The following is a 12269-nucleotide window of genomic DNA, read 5'->3' on the forward strand; positions in this document are numbered from 1 at the left end:
CATTTGCAAGCCATGTCATCATCTCCCTGATGTCATGGTCCTCTTAGAGAATGAAGGACAAACACAACAACTAGAAACTTCTGAGGTTGTCAAAACAGTTGAGTGGTTCAGTGGCTAGAGCATTTGGCTTGGAATCAGGAAGAACTGAACTCAAATATGGCCTCAGTCATTTACTGGATGTGTGACCATAGTTAAGCCACTAAACCTTGGTCTGCCTCAGTTTCCTTATCTGTAAAGTGAGGATGAAAACAACATTTACCTCCTAGGGTGGTTGTGAGAATAAAATGAGGTATTTGTGAAGTGCTTAGCATAATGCCTGGCAGATGATAGGAACTTAATAAATGCTTCTTAAAAATAAAAAAAATTTGAAAGTCTATCAATTTACCAATTTTCATTCTTGGGGACACTAGGAAGAATAAACAGGTACTATCAATACTATATGTCATTATTCCTAGGTTCTCCTGTTTCGATCTCATTGCTGGAATGTTTGACCACTTGCTGGGCTGTTTTATTGAACTCTTGGCTAGGTTATCTTTAATTTCTCAGGTTGTTACTTGATAGTCATTTTCACTTGCTGCCTATCTGCATAGCCTGTCGGAGAACCATAAACCTGCCACAGCTCGTCCTTGTGTTCTTTGAAGATGAAAGAGTGAATCACCAGTGTCTCTTCATGGCAATAGTTTACGGAATCAGAAAGAGAGAAAGAAAGAAAGAAAGGTAGAGATAGGGACTAGAACTATGATTTTATTGATAGAGAGAACCTGGGAATGAGTCTACTTCCTCTACTGATGCAAGTGAGCATCTTCTCTGCAACATAGTTTAAAGAATTGTCTGTAGAACTGAGAGACTCTATGATCAGTAGAAATGAGATAGATAGATTTTTCTCTCTTACTTTCCTTTAGACAAATTTTTATTGTCTACAATGTCTTTTTGCTATTTCTCACTGCCCTCCAAGAAAGTCTCCCAATCACTATTACATTCTGTACATGCTGCTACATTGTTGGAACATAATTTTAAGGAAAATCTGTAATCTTCAAGTTGTTTATTTCCTTCACTTTTGATTTTATATTTCTTTTTTTTTGTATAGTATTACATACTTTTTTTTTACATGAGAAATCTGTAAAGGGGACTTCACTTTCTAGAGAAGATTGAGGATTTTAAAAACTATCTCTCAGATACATGAGGAGAAATCCGCTATGTATTCCCTGTGAGTAGGTTCTGCAACCTGGGATGTGATATTAGTTTCTGGGAGGATTAGTGGTAAAGATATGGAAATGGTGCAGGAAGCTTTGGCCATAAGGAGTTTCTAGAGCAATATAGTGGTGATTGATTTCTTCCAAATAAATTAATTAAATAATCAACATACAGTATTAAGTGCTTATTATGTGCCAGAAACTGTGCTAAGTGTTGAGGATTCAACAAAATCGAGGCAAAAACAATCCCTATCCTCAAGGATCTTATATTCTAATGAAGGAGACAACATATACATAAGTAGGTACATATGAGATGTACACAAAATAGATGGAACGCAGAAACAAATCTGTAGGGCTAGCAAAATGAGAACTTTAAAAATGATGAATTATTGGATGTGTATATCCATGTATTATTTCTAACTTATTTCTTATTAATTAGTTATTTCTAACTTCAGTGACACAATTTTTTTTTTTTTGCGAGGCAATTGGGATTAAATGACTTGCCCAGGGTCACACAGCTATACAGTGTCAAGTGTTTGGTCTGAGGCCAGATTTGAACTCAGGTCCTCGTGACTTCAGGGCTGGTGCTCTAATCCACTGTGCCACCTAGCTGGCCCTACAATATTTTCCAAGAATATCACCCACAAGACCGTTCTATAAAGCTGGAGTCAGATTTCCTTGAAAAAAAATGATAAAAAAACCCAAACTGAAGAGCAATAGGAAGAGTGCTATCATACAAAAATATCAAAAGAAAGCAGGCAAAGTGATGAAATAAAGGGAAAAAAGGAAAGATAAGGAGAAAATAAAGTGGACAAAGCATGCTCGTGGTTTGTTCAGCCCATATCTCTTCTATCAAAATAGCACTAAAGGACATGTTGTCATCCTTAACATTGAATTCAAAAGACAGGAACATATCTCCGTATAGTCTACCTTCCCTTGATTGATGAATAATGGGTCTATTAGGTGTAAATTTATCTAGACTACTTTTGAGGCTATTTCTGTTTTCAACCAGTATCATCTTTTGCCATGCTAGAAAATATGAGCAGATCCCAAAAGAAATTGAGGCAAATATGCTTGATTGTATGCTATAGAAATATTCTTACATCAAGCTAAAATATGTATATATATATATATATACATATATATATGTGCAATATGTGTATAGATGTACTTATAAAGTTATATACACATACACATGCATCTACATTATATGTTTATACGTAACACATATACTTTTCATATGTGTTAAATAACGTAGTTCATATAGAAAATATAGGAATATGTGTTTGCATATGCATGTATATACACATGAATAATACATATATGCACACATAAACATTTAGATAATTTATATATATATATGTGTGTGTGTGTATATATATATATATATATATATATATATATATGTATGAATTTATATAGGCTGAGAAATGCAAACTGAAATCTTGCATATTATCAATATAATGGATGACAGAACTATTACCTCAAAGGAGGTGAGCTTTCCTGCAGAAAAAGAAAGTGGTAAGCCAGGATAAGATTCAAAATTATTGGCTCAATTGTTTTATAGTGATGTACAAATTACTAGCAAGGCACTTTGCCAATTTTTTCTTACACAAGTCTGATCCCATTCCACCAGTGATTGTCTGTTTATGTACTTGTTACAAAGCATTCAGTGTTTACTGCTCAGTCTATAGATATTTAAATAGAAACACTCCATTGGTTGAAGAGTAAAAGGGGTGTGTCCCCAAATTTTAGATGTGAAAAAATCAACTCGTTATTTTTTTGGTGACTATTGAACAAGCCACCTGAAAGCAGAATAACATTTGTATTACCTTTTTAAAAATTATTGTAATGCTTAGTTCTATACTCATGGCTTGGTCATGTATTACAAATATGTAAATACTTCCATAAATAATAACACATGTCCACAGGGAAAAGTGGACACACACCAATGGCAAAAAAAATTGATATAAAATGACATCATCTGGGGCCATGGTTAAGATCACTGTGTTTGTGCCTAGCAATCCATTATCCTTGCTCCTGAATAGAACTGAATATAGTTTCAAAAAGAGGGAGTCATACCAAACCATAAAAGGTTGAGACCAAGTTATATGACTGCAATGAAAAATACATTAAACACCAATCTCATCTTGTGGAAACATTCTCTAATATGATCAAAATGTCATTTGGAAATTAAGTATAAGATTTTTAATCTGCAATAAAGAAGAACAGATACTAAAAGCTTTGAGTTTGAACCTGGCAGTTAAATCTGACCAATGGATAGCAGTAATACTTTCAGAAGCCTTAGTCATCTACAAGTAAGATACATTGAGCACAAGGACAGAAGAAAACTGAGACTGTATAAGTTGATGGACAAATTGGCCCCTCGAAGTCAATGCTTAATGGGAAAAACATAATTAGAGCAATTGCCACTTATACTATACCATGAATATTTTTGACAAAGTAAAATGGATAAACAACAGTTTTAGAAGTGTTTAAACAGAAAATTTTACAAGGTTAATAAATTATGGAGCAACAGTGAAGATTGACAGCTACTGGATTTGTTGAATATAACCAGAAGTGGCTTATCTCCAGACAGAGATTATGAAATAATGAAGAGCCAAGAGTAGAATGCAAAGAAACTCCATATGTGATATCCACTAATAGCATGTTAACAGAAAAACATGAGAGAAATGACTGAGCAATATAGATTTATTTATAAAAACAAAGGCATATGATAGTGATTCATGATCATGTTATTGCCATCAAAAAGTATAGAAAAATTATCCAATAATGAGTCTTATTGATATTGCAAATTATATAGTCAAATGGTAGAAACTGTACAGCATTAGCATCTACAGGATACCTTGAAAGACTCAATTAAATGGCTAGAATTACATACCAGAAATTTACTACCTTTTATAAACTAGTGGGCAACAAATCCCTGTATGACAAATGCAAACTATGAAGAAGCAGAGGAAATAAGAATATGTCTAGTGGGAGGGAGCCATATCAATGAAAGCAGATCCACAATATAGAGTAAATCAATTTTTAAAAATATTAACATTTAATTTTTTATGAATATCTTTTGTTTTTATATCACCCTATTTTTATTTCTCTCCCCTCTCCACTAACCATTGAATAATCTCTCATAATAAAGATTATGTTAAAAAACATAATCAACATACATCAACATACAACAACTATCTAACAGGTTATATAATGTTTCATACCTATAGTCCTTAACCTCTTTGAAGTACTGAGTATTGTGTATTTTCCCATGTTATCTTTAGAGACAATCTTAGTCATTGTATTCCTATGGCATTGTTTCATTTGTTATTTCCATTTATCTTTATGTAGATATTATGTAAAATGTTTTCCTGGTTCTTCTTTCAACCTGCATCAGTTCATATTAGTCTTTCTGGTTTTGTTTTTAATTTTTCATGTTTGTTATTACTTATGGTATAGCAATATTCCATTACTTCCATATTCCATAATTAACTGATCACATTCTTAATTTATGGATCTTGCTTTCAGATCTCTGCTACATTATAAAATGTTGCCATGAGTATGTTGGTGTATATGACACCTTTCTATCTTTAATATCCTCAGGGCATATGGCTCCTAATGAGACTCTGGGTCAGAGGGCATAGACATTTTAATCAATTTCTTTGTAAAATTTTAAATTGCTTTCCAGAACGGTTGGAACATATTCTAGCTCCACCAATCAATGTCTGTTTTTTTATAACCCCTCCAAAACTGATAACTCCTAAATTTTGTCATCTTTGATATTTTATTTTGGAATGAAGTACAACTTCAGAGGTGTTTGACTTTTATATCTTTTAATATTAATAATTATGATTGTTAATAGTTTGAAATTCTTTACTGAAAACTGGTATATCCTTTCACTACTTATTCAATGGCTTTTGCTTATATATTTGTGTTAGTTCTAAAATCTTGTATATTAACCTTTAACAGAAATATTTTATGCAACTTATTTTCTCATCAATAGTTATTCCTCATATACCAATTGCACTGATTTTGTTCTGCAAAGATTTTCAATTTTATATAACCAATCCACATAATTAAAATACATTTTACTGTCTGATGCTTATTAGAATTCTCAAGGGGCAATCCAGCTTTAAAATTTTTGTGTTTTTTTTGCATTATTACCTAACACATGATTAATTTTTGTAAAGGTGCTATTTGATGCTGAAAAAAAAAAGTATACTCCTAAAAATCCCATTCAATAGTTGCCAAATATATTAATTTTTTCCTAATATTTTTGTTTGGATATGTAATTGCTCTAGTCCTTAGAGAACTTATGTTTTCTTCTAATTTTGCTGTCATTACTTCGATCTAACATTTTTTTTTTGTAATTCTGCATTTTTCCATTCTGTCCATGCTATTCAGTTTTTCAACAGATTCACTATTAATATTTCCCACTTTCCATTCTAAACCATCCATTCTTTTGTTTATCTTCCCAGATTATTTTTAAGAGCTATAATTGTCTTCCAAATTTCTTCCATTGAGAAGCAATGTGCATAGGTAGATAGAATTTTGGACTTGGAATCAGGAAGAGCTGAGTTGTAAACCCATTTTTGATACCTAATAGCTGTGTGAATATAGGTAAGTTATCTAACCTCTCTGAACCTCCGGTAATTCCCTCAGACTATAAATTATGGAGATATTATAATATATGACAGTAGAAGGAGTTAAAAAGTACAGATGAACTACTTTATTTTGTGGTACTTAAGGGAAATATTTTCAGCCATTCTCTTTAGATTATTTGCAAATTTGCTTCTTCTAAGATTATGACATTCCATGATGAAGCTATAAAGCAGTACAAAAAATTATTTGAAAGCATTACATAATTTTCTTTTTTCTTTTTTTTGTAATTTTTTATTCATTTTAAACTTAAATACAAAATAAGAAAAGAAAAAAAGAACATTGCCATGTGCACAGCAGAACGTAAGAGAGTATTCAATATAAAACAACAAATTCCCATTTCAAGAAAACCTGTATAATAAGTACTAAACATTGTTTTCACCACTACCCAGCTTTTCTTTGCCTCCTTTTAGGTCTTATTTTGTTCTCCGCTGTGCACTTTTTACTTTATTTCACCTCTCTTTTCCTCCCCCCAAAGAAGGCTACACTTAAATGCATATATACACACATATATGTATATGTGTGCATACACAAACACATAGATGTTTATAAACATATACACACATATACACTCATACACATATATGCAAAATCATACTGTGCATATTTCTATTTGTCATCTCTTTCTCTGAAGGTGGATAGTATCTTCCTTCATAGGTTCAACCAGCTCATCATTTCCTACACCGCAGCAATATTCCAATACAATCACATCCTATCTGAGAGATTGAAAGATATTTCAGAGATATGAAAGTTTCCCCACAATTTTCTGCATTTCTTCTATTCTTGGCTACATTGTTTTTATTTATACAAGAAAACTTCAAAGTTATTGAAATTATCCATTTTACACTTCAGCAATGCTCTCACCTTATAATACAATTTTCCAAATTTAATCCTGCTCAGTCTACTCCCTCTATTGCATTCTAGGCTGAGGTCACTGTCTAACAGTGGTTCCTATCTAAGACATAAGTATTGATGCATGTCTAAGGGAATGTCATAACCTAGTAGGCAAGATTTATTTTCTTTTTTTGTTTTAACATTTTTTCTTTCCATTATGAACTTTACAAATATCAATAAACATGAACATGAAGAAAATCAGAGATCATTGACATTTCTCATGCTTTAGTTCTTCAATTAAACTTCTCAACAACTCCAGGGATTCTTTTGAATCTCCTTAGTACATGTTACACTTCCATCTGTTCTGTCTCAGCTTCTGGAGGCCCATAGTTTCTGTTTCATTATTTTTCTTCTGGATATTTCTCCTCCAATCTTGCCCACCTTGGCATGTCTTTTTACTTATACACATGGATCTTTCTTGTTTATTCATCTCTTTAGTCTTAAGGTTGTTTTATTTTCTGTCAGCTTTTTTTTTTGTAAGAATTTATTTCCTTTTCCTTCTTTTTTGTCATCCATTTGTTTTACCTGACACAAATCTTACTGTTTGAGATGATGAAGGAAAGCTAGGTTAGCCAATATTCATCTATATAGCCAGAACACTGCCATACTAATTCAACTATTTCTTTAAAAACCATGTTCAGACTTTACTGATATCAAGAATTGACTGCTCTATAATTTTAAACTCCTTCTAGTATCACAAATTACAATGTGTCCAAATTTTATTTTCTTAGAGAATTGCCATAGGATCAGAGAAATTAAGTGACTTGCTTATACTCACATAGCTATTAAGTGTTAGAAGTGGATTTTCAACCCAACTCTTCCTAACTCCAGGTCTAACATTCTATCTCCTATGCACATTGCCTCTCAAAGGAAGGATTTAAAGAGAGAAATTATAGATATTAAAAATGAATTTGAAAATATAGCAAGAGAAATTATAATTTAGAAAGGAAGGTGGGAAACAAAGCAAGTCCTGATAGAGAGTACTGTCTTTATGTTTAAAATCAGCAATTTTCCACTGTACATCATCATCCAGCATCCTTCTTTACTGTTTATAATGAATTGTAGTTTAAAGCATACATGCATACATGCGTGCACAGAGAAACTACCTTTAGGATCCATACATAAAAATCCAGGGGGGTTTGGTAGCATGGCAGATAGAGTGATGGGCCTGGAGTCTGGAACATTTATCTTTGTGATCAATCAGATCTATCAAATCTGTCCTCAGATACTTACTAGTTGTGTGACCCTGGGCAACTTACTTAGCCCTGTTTGCCTCAGTTTCCCCATCTTGTAAAATGAGCTGGAGAAGGAAATGGCACACTGCTTCAGCGTCTTTGCCAAGAAACTCCAACTGGGGTCACAGAGAGTAGGACATAATTGACTGAACAATAACAACAAATAGAAAAACAAATTGATTTAAGTCCAGTATGTTTATTTGTTGCTTTATTTTGTTCTTCCTTTGCTCTCCTGCCACATCAATTCTGTGCTAAAATCATTTTCAGCAGCACATGCCACCAAAAGAATGAGAGACCAAAGAATTAACTCTGAGATTTGATATGCATCATTTTAAGATGATAGGTTGTAAGCTATCATCTTAAAATAATCAGAGCACGTCTACTAAGCAGGATATGCAAATCATTGCAGCAAAAAAGAGTGCCAGTGTTCTCGACAGCATTTTCTCTCTCATACTGTAACAAAAATGATATTTTTACCACATAATTATTCAGGTACTTCTAAGACAGGACATTTAGTTTAAATACATTCACTGTCTTGCATATATTCTGTAGTGGTAAAATGCATTTTTATTTTAAGTGATTTTAGGACAAAGACACAAGAATGTGTCATGGAGTAACTACAACGTGTATGTGTGTGTGTATATGTGTGTGCATGTGTGTGTATGTGTGCATGTGTGTATGGATAAAGAGACAGTAAGATTCTGTCCATCACCCCACACCCTCAATAACTAAAATAGAGCACCAGAATTCCTAAGCTAAGAGGGTTCTGCTGCTGACAGATACTCATAATAAATTTAGGTCGAGTGGGTGGAGAACAATGACCTTGCCTCTTTTTTGTCCTGGAAAACCAGAGAGGGTCTTGGGAATTTCTAATCCTGTCAGCTTTTTTGGAACAAAGTTATTTTGATCTAAAGTTCAGATATAGGGTTAAAAGCAAAACACTTATTTCTGATCTGAGGCCATTCTACCTGGCTTTTATAAACCAGATGTGTTCTGGTTATGCCTGAAGAGCTATCAGTCAGTCCTTATCAGATAGATATTTTCTAGTCATCAGGCTGAGGTGGTAGCTCACCCTAAAGAGTTGAAGCCCAGAGGGTGCTGGCACTCAGCAGCAGATACCATAGAACCAGAGTAGTTACTTGCCTATAAGAAAAGAGGAACATCTAGGAGAGAAAGAAAGGCAGAGAAGTGGAGATATGATACCCATCAGGGAGCAGCAGAAATGCAACATGACGTCTGGGGGTAAGCCCAGAAGAAAGCACTACACCCCTACAGAAAACCCTGTGAAGAGATCACCAGAAGATATCAGTGGCTCTGAAGTGGCAAAGGCATGAATTGTGCCCTACCTACACGTGTTCTCATCATGACAACATCTAATGATGCCCTTTACTCCCATTGATGATATGTGTCTTTGTGGGAGAGTGTCCTAAGTATATAGTGTTGCAGGGGTCTAGTATTTCTTTTCTTTTTATGATATTCCAGTATGCCTTTGAAATAATCCTGTCCTCTGGTTGACTAGAAAAAAAATTAACACATGGGGAGAGAGTAAATTGTGAGCTATTGTAATGAGTGGAAAAAGACCCACAGAGTATCTTGAAATTTGGGTTGTGATTTTGGGAGCTTCATGTTTGAGAGGAAGGTGATGTGGGTATATATAATTTATATATACATATGTATATATATATATACATATGTATATATATAATATGTATATATACATATATAATTTATATATACATATGTATATATATATGTATATATATGTATATATATAATATGTATATATACATATATACACATATATACACATATACATATATAATCATATTAAACATCCCATACTTCATTAATTTTAATGTCTGATCAATTTTCCCAATGAATCCAGAGGGTAGATTTAGGAAGAAGAATGTATTTAGTTATATGACATAGAGAATCTTAGATCTAAAAGACTTTATTTTAATATTATCTTTCTTTAGGCCAGTAACCAAATATACTTTTGGCAGAACAATGGCAAAATAACTCTTTTAATATTAAAAAGATTATTTGATTTTATTGCTGAGAGTCCTTCCTCTGCATGCAAGAAAATCAGAGACCGTCAGCTCCTTGATAACTTGTCTTCACGAGATTCTGTGGTTAAACAAAATCACTACCTGATGGCCAGCCTTCTTAGTTAGGTTAGTTTTTTTTAAATTAAAAATTTTTTTTTTTTTAGTTAGGTTAGTCTTAAGGCAGTACATATCTGGGTCCATATCCCAAAGCCTTTCCAGCTTGGAAAGTGCCTGCTAGAGTTTGTGCTTTAGTGACATAGACTTTGAGAACCCCAAGTCAACTCTATGCCTTAATGAAGCTTTAGGGGAAGAGCAGAACTACAGAATAAATGTTAATATTGTACAGACAAAAAATAAATATTTCTTTAAAAAGGATAATCTATATCACATAAAGGAGAATCACTCTATTTTTACCTATCTTAGAGAAAGGGATCCAGGACCCCCCCCAAAGAACAAGATATCCATTGTGTCATCAGTTGGTATGTGGGAAGAGGGTTTACTATATACAGCTCCACTTATGTTATATGGTCTTATTTAATGGCCTGTTATTAACTAAAGTGCTCAAGTACTTCCTGCATTACAACGTATAAAAAAATCATATTCTCCTTTCCCTGAAACATGTGTTCCCATTCTCCATTCCCCCTGCCCCCACAATTGCAGAATTTGAGAATTGGAAGGGATCTCACCAGACATTTAGTACAATCAACACATGAAAGACCTAAATATATTATAAGCACCTGTCAGCAGCAGAACCCTCTTAGCTTTGGAATTCTGGTGCCATCATTAAAGAATTTTTGGTGTGAGGTCCTTGGACTATCATTAGAACCCCCAAAGAGTTTGAAAACCATTAAATGGGAATCACTGAAGTGAGAATAAAAAGTAAGATTTGTGGTCAGAATGACAAGAGCTCAAACTCACTTCAGTATTATAACTATGTCAAGACTAATTGACTAGACATAAGCTAATCAATTACTATCTTAGAGCCATTATTTCACCTTCTGCAAAATCAAGATAATACTTGTAGTGTATACCTCAAAAGGTTGTTGTGAAGCTCAAATGAGATAAGGTATGCAAACAGCTTTGAAAACTTTAAAGTTATTACTTTATTATTACTATTTGTTATTATTATTCAAGTCATAATGGATATAATGGTATATATTTATAATCTTAGATATATTTAAGCATAGCTGTGATCAGAAAAATCATTGTAAATATAAATTCTTGTGAATTTTCTCTTTAAGTCCTGGTTTGCATACCTGGTTTGCAAAGCAAGGTATAGTAAATGCCCATAGATGTATAAATATATTAAACCCCAAAATATCAACTTAGTTATTTCTTTCTCAAAATCATTAGGAAAATATTTACATATCTTGGAAGAAAATGTGAAGAAAGACAATCACGGACTTGCATAATTAAGCACCCAAGTTAATAAAACTGAATATAATCAGGTATCAGTTGATAAGAGTGAAGTGGACAGCTTTCTTTGAACAGAGTAAAGAAAAGGAAAAGTGCAGTAGGGAAATAAGTTTGCTAAGTAATTCTGTGAGTGGTGATGAACTTTATCTTGATAATATATGACAAAATCACTACAAGGCTCCCAGCAGGAGGTAGATGTGATTAAAGCACCAAGAATGAAGTATCATTTTGATTTTGCCACTAAAAATCAACACTAGGGAAATGATCCTGGTACATGGGTGGTTGGGAGGTGTGTGTGTGTGTGTGTGTGTGTGTGTGTGTGTGTGTGTGAAGGAGGTAGGGGATGAGAGGAAAAATAAAATGCAAGACAGCTCCAGTGAATTCAATTTAACTTTAAAGCAGAACAGCATTTTAAAAGATCAGCATACATAGGACAGTCCATTCTGCTTTAATTGATGTGTTTTTAATGGAATAAACTATCACTGTGTAATTAAAAAAGACACAAAATACACAATACTTATGTGTACTACATATAATACAATAATATAATTATAATATAATGTAATATTATATTATATAATATTATACATATATGTTGTGATTGTTGTTTGTCCTTCATTTTTGAAGAGGACCAATGACATCACAGGTGATGTCTTGATTTGTGTGTGAATTGGATTTAAGTGAGGCAGAGTTGAACAAAGCCATCAACCTCACTCTCTCTTCCAGAGTCGCTGAAGCTCAGTGCAGGACAAAAGTCAAGACAACTGGCAATGGCCTGGGATGCAGTGGATGACCTTCCTGTCTTAGCTGCCTGA

Source organism: Phascolarctos cinereus, unplaced genomic scaffold, assembly GCF_003287225.1.
Source record: "Phascolarctos cinereus isolate Bilbo 61053 unplaced genomic scaffold, phaCin_HiC Scaffold_1;HRSCAF=81, whole genome shotgun sequence".
In the NCBI taxonomy this organism is placed as follows: Eukaryota; Metazoa; Chordata; class Mammalia; order Diprotodontia; family Phascolarctidae; genus Phascolarctos; species Phascolarctos cinereus.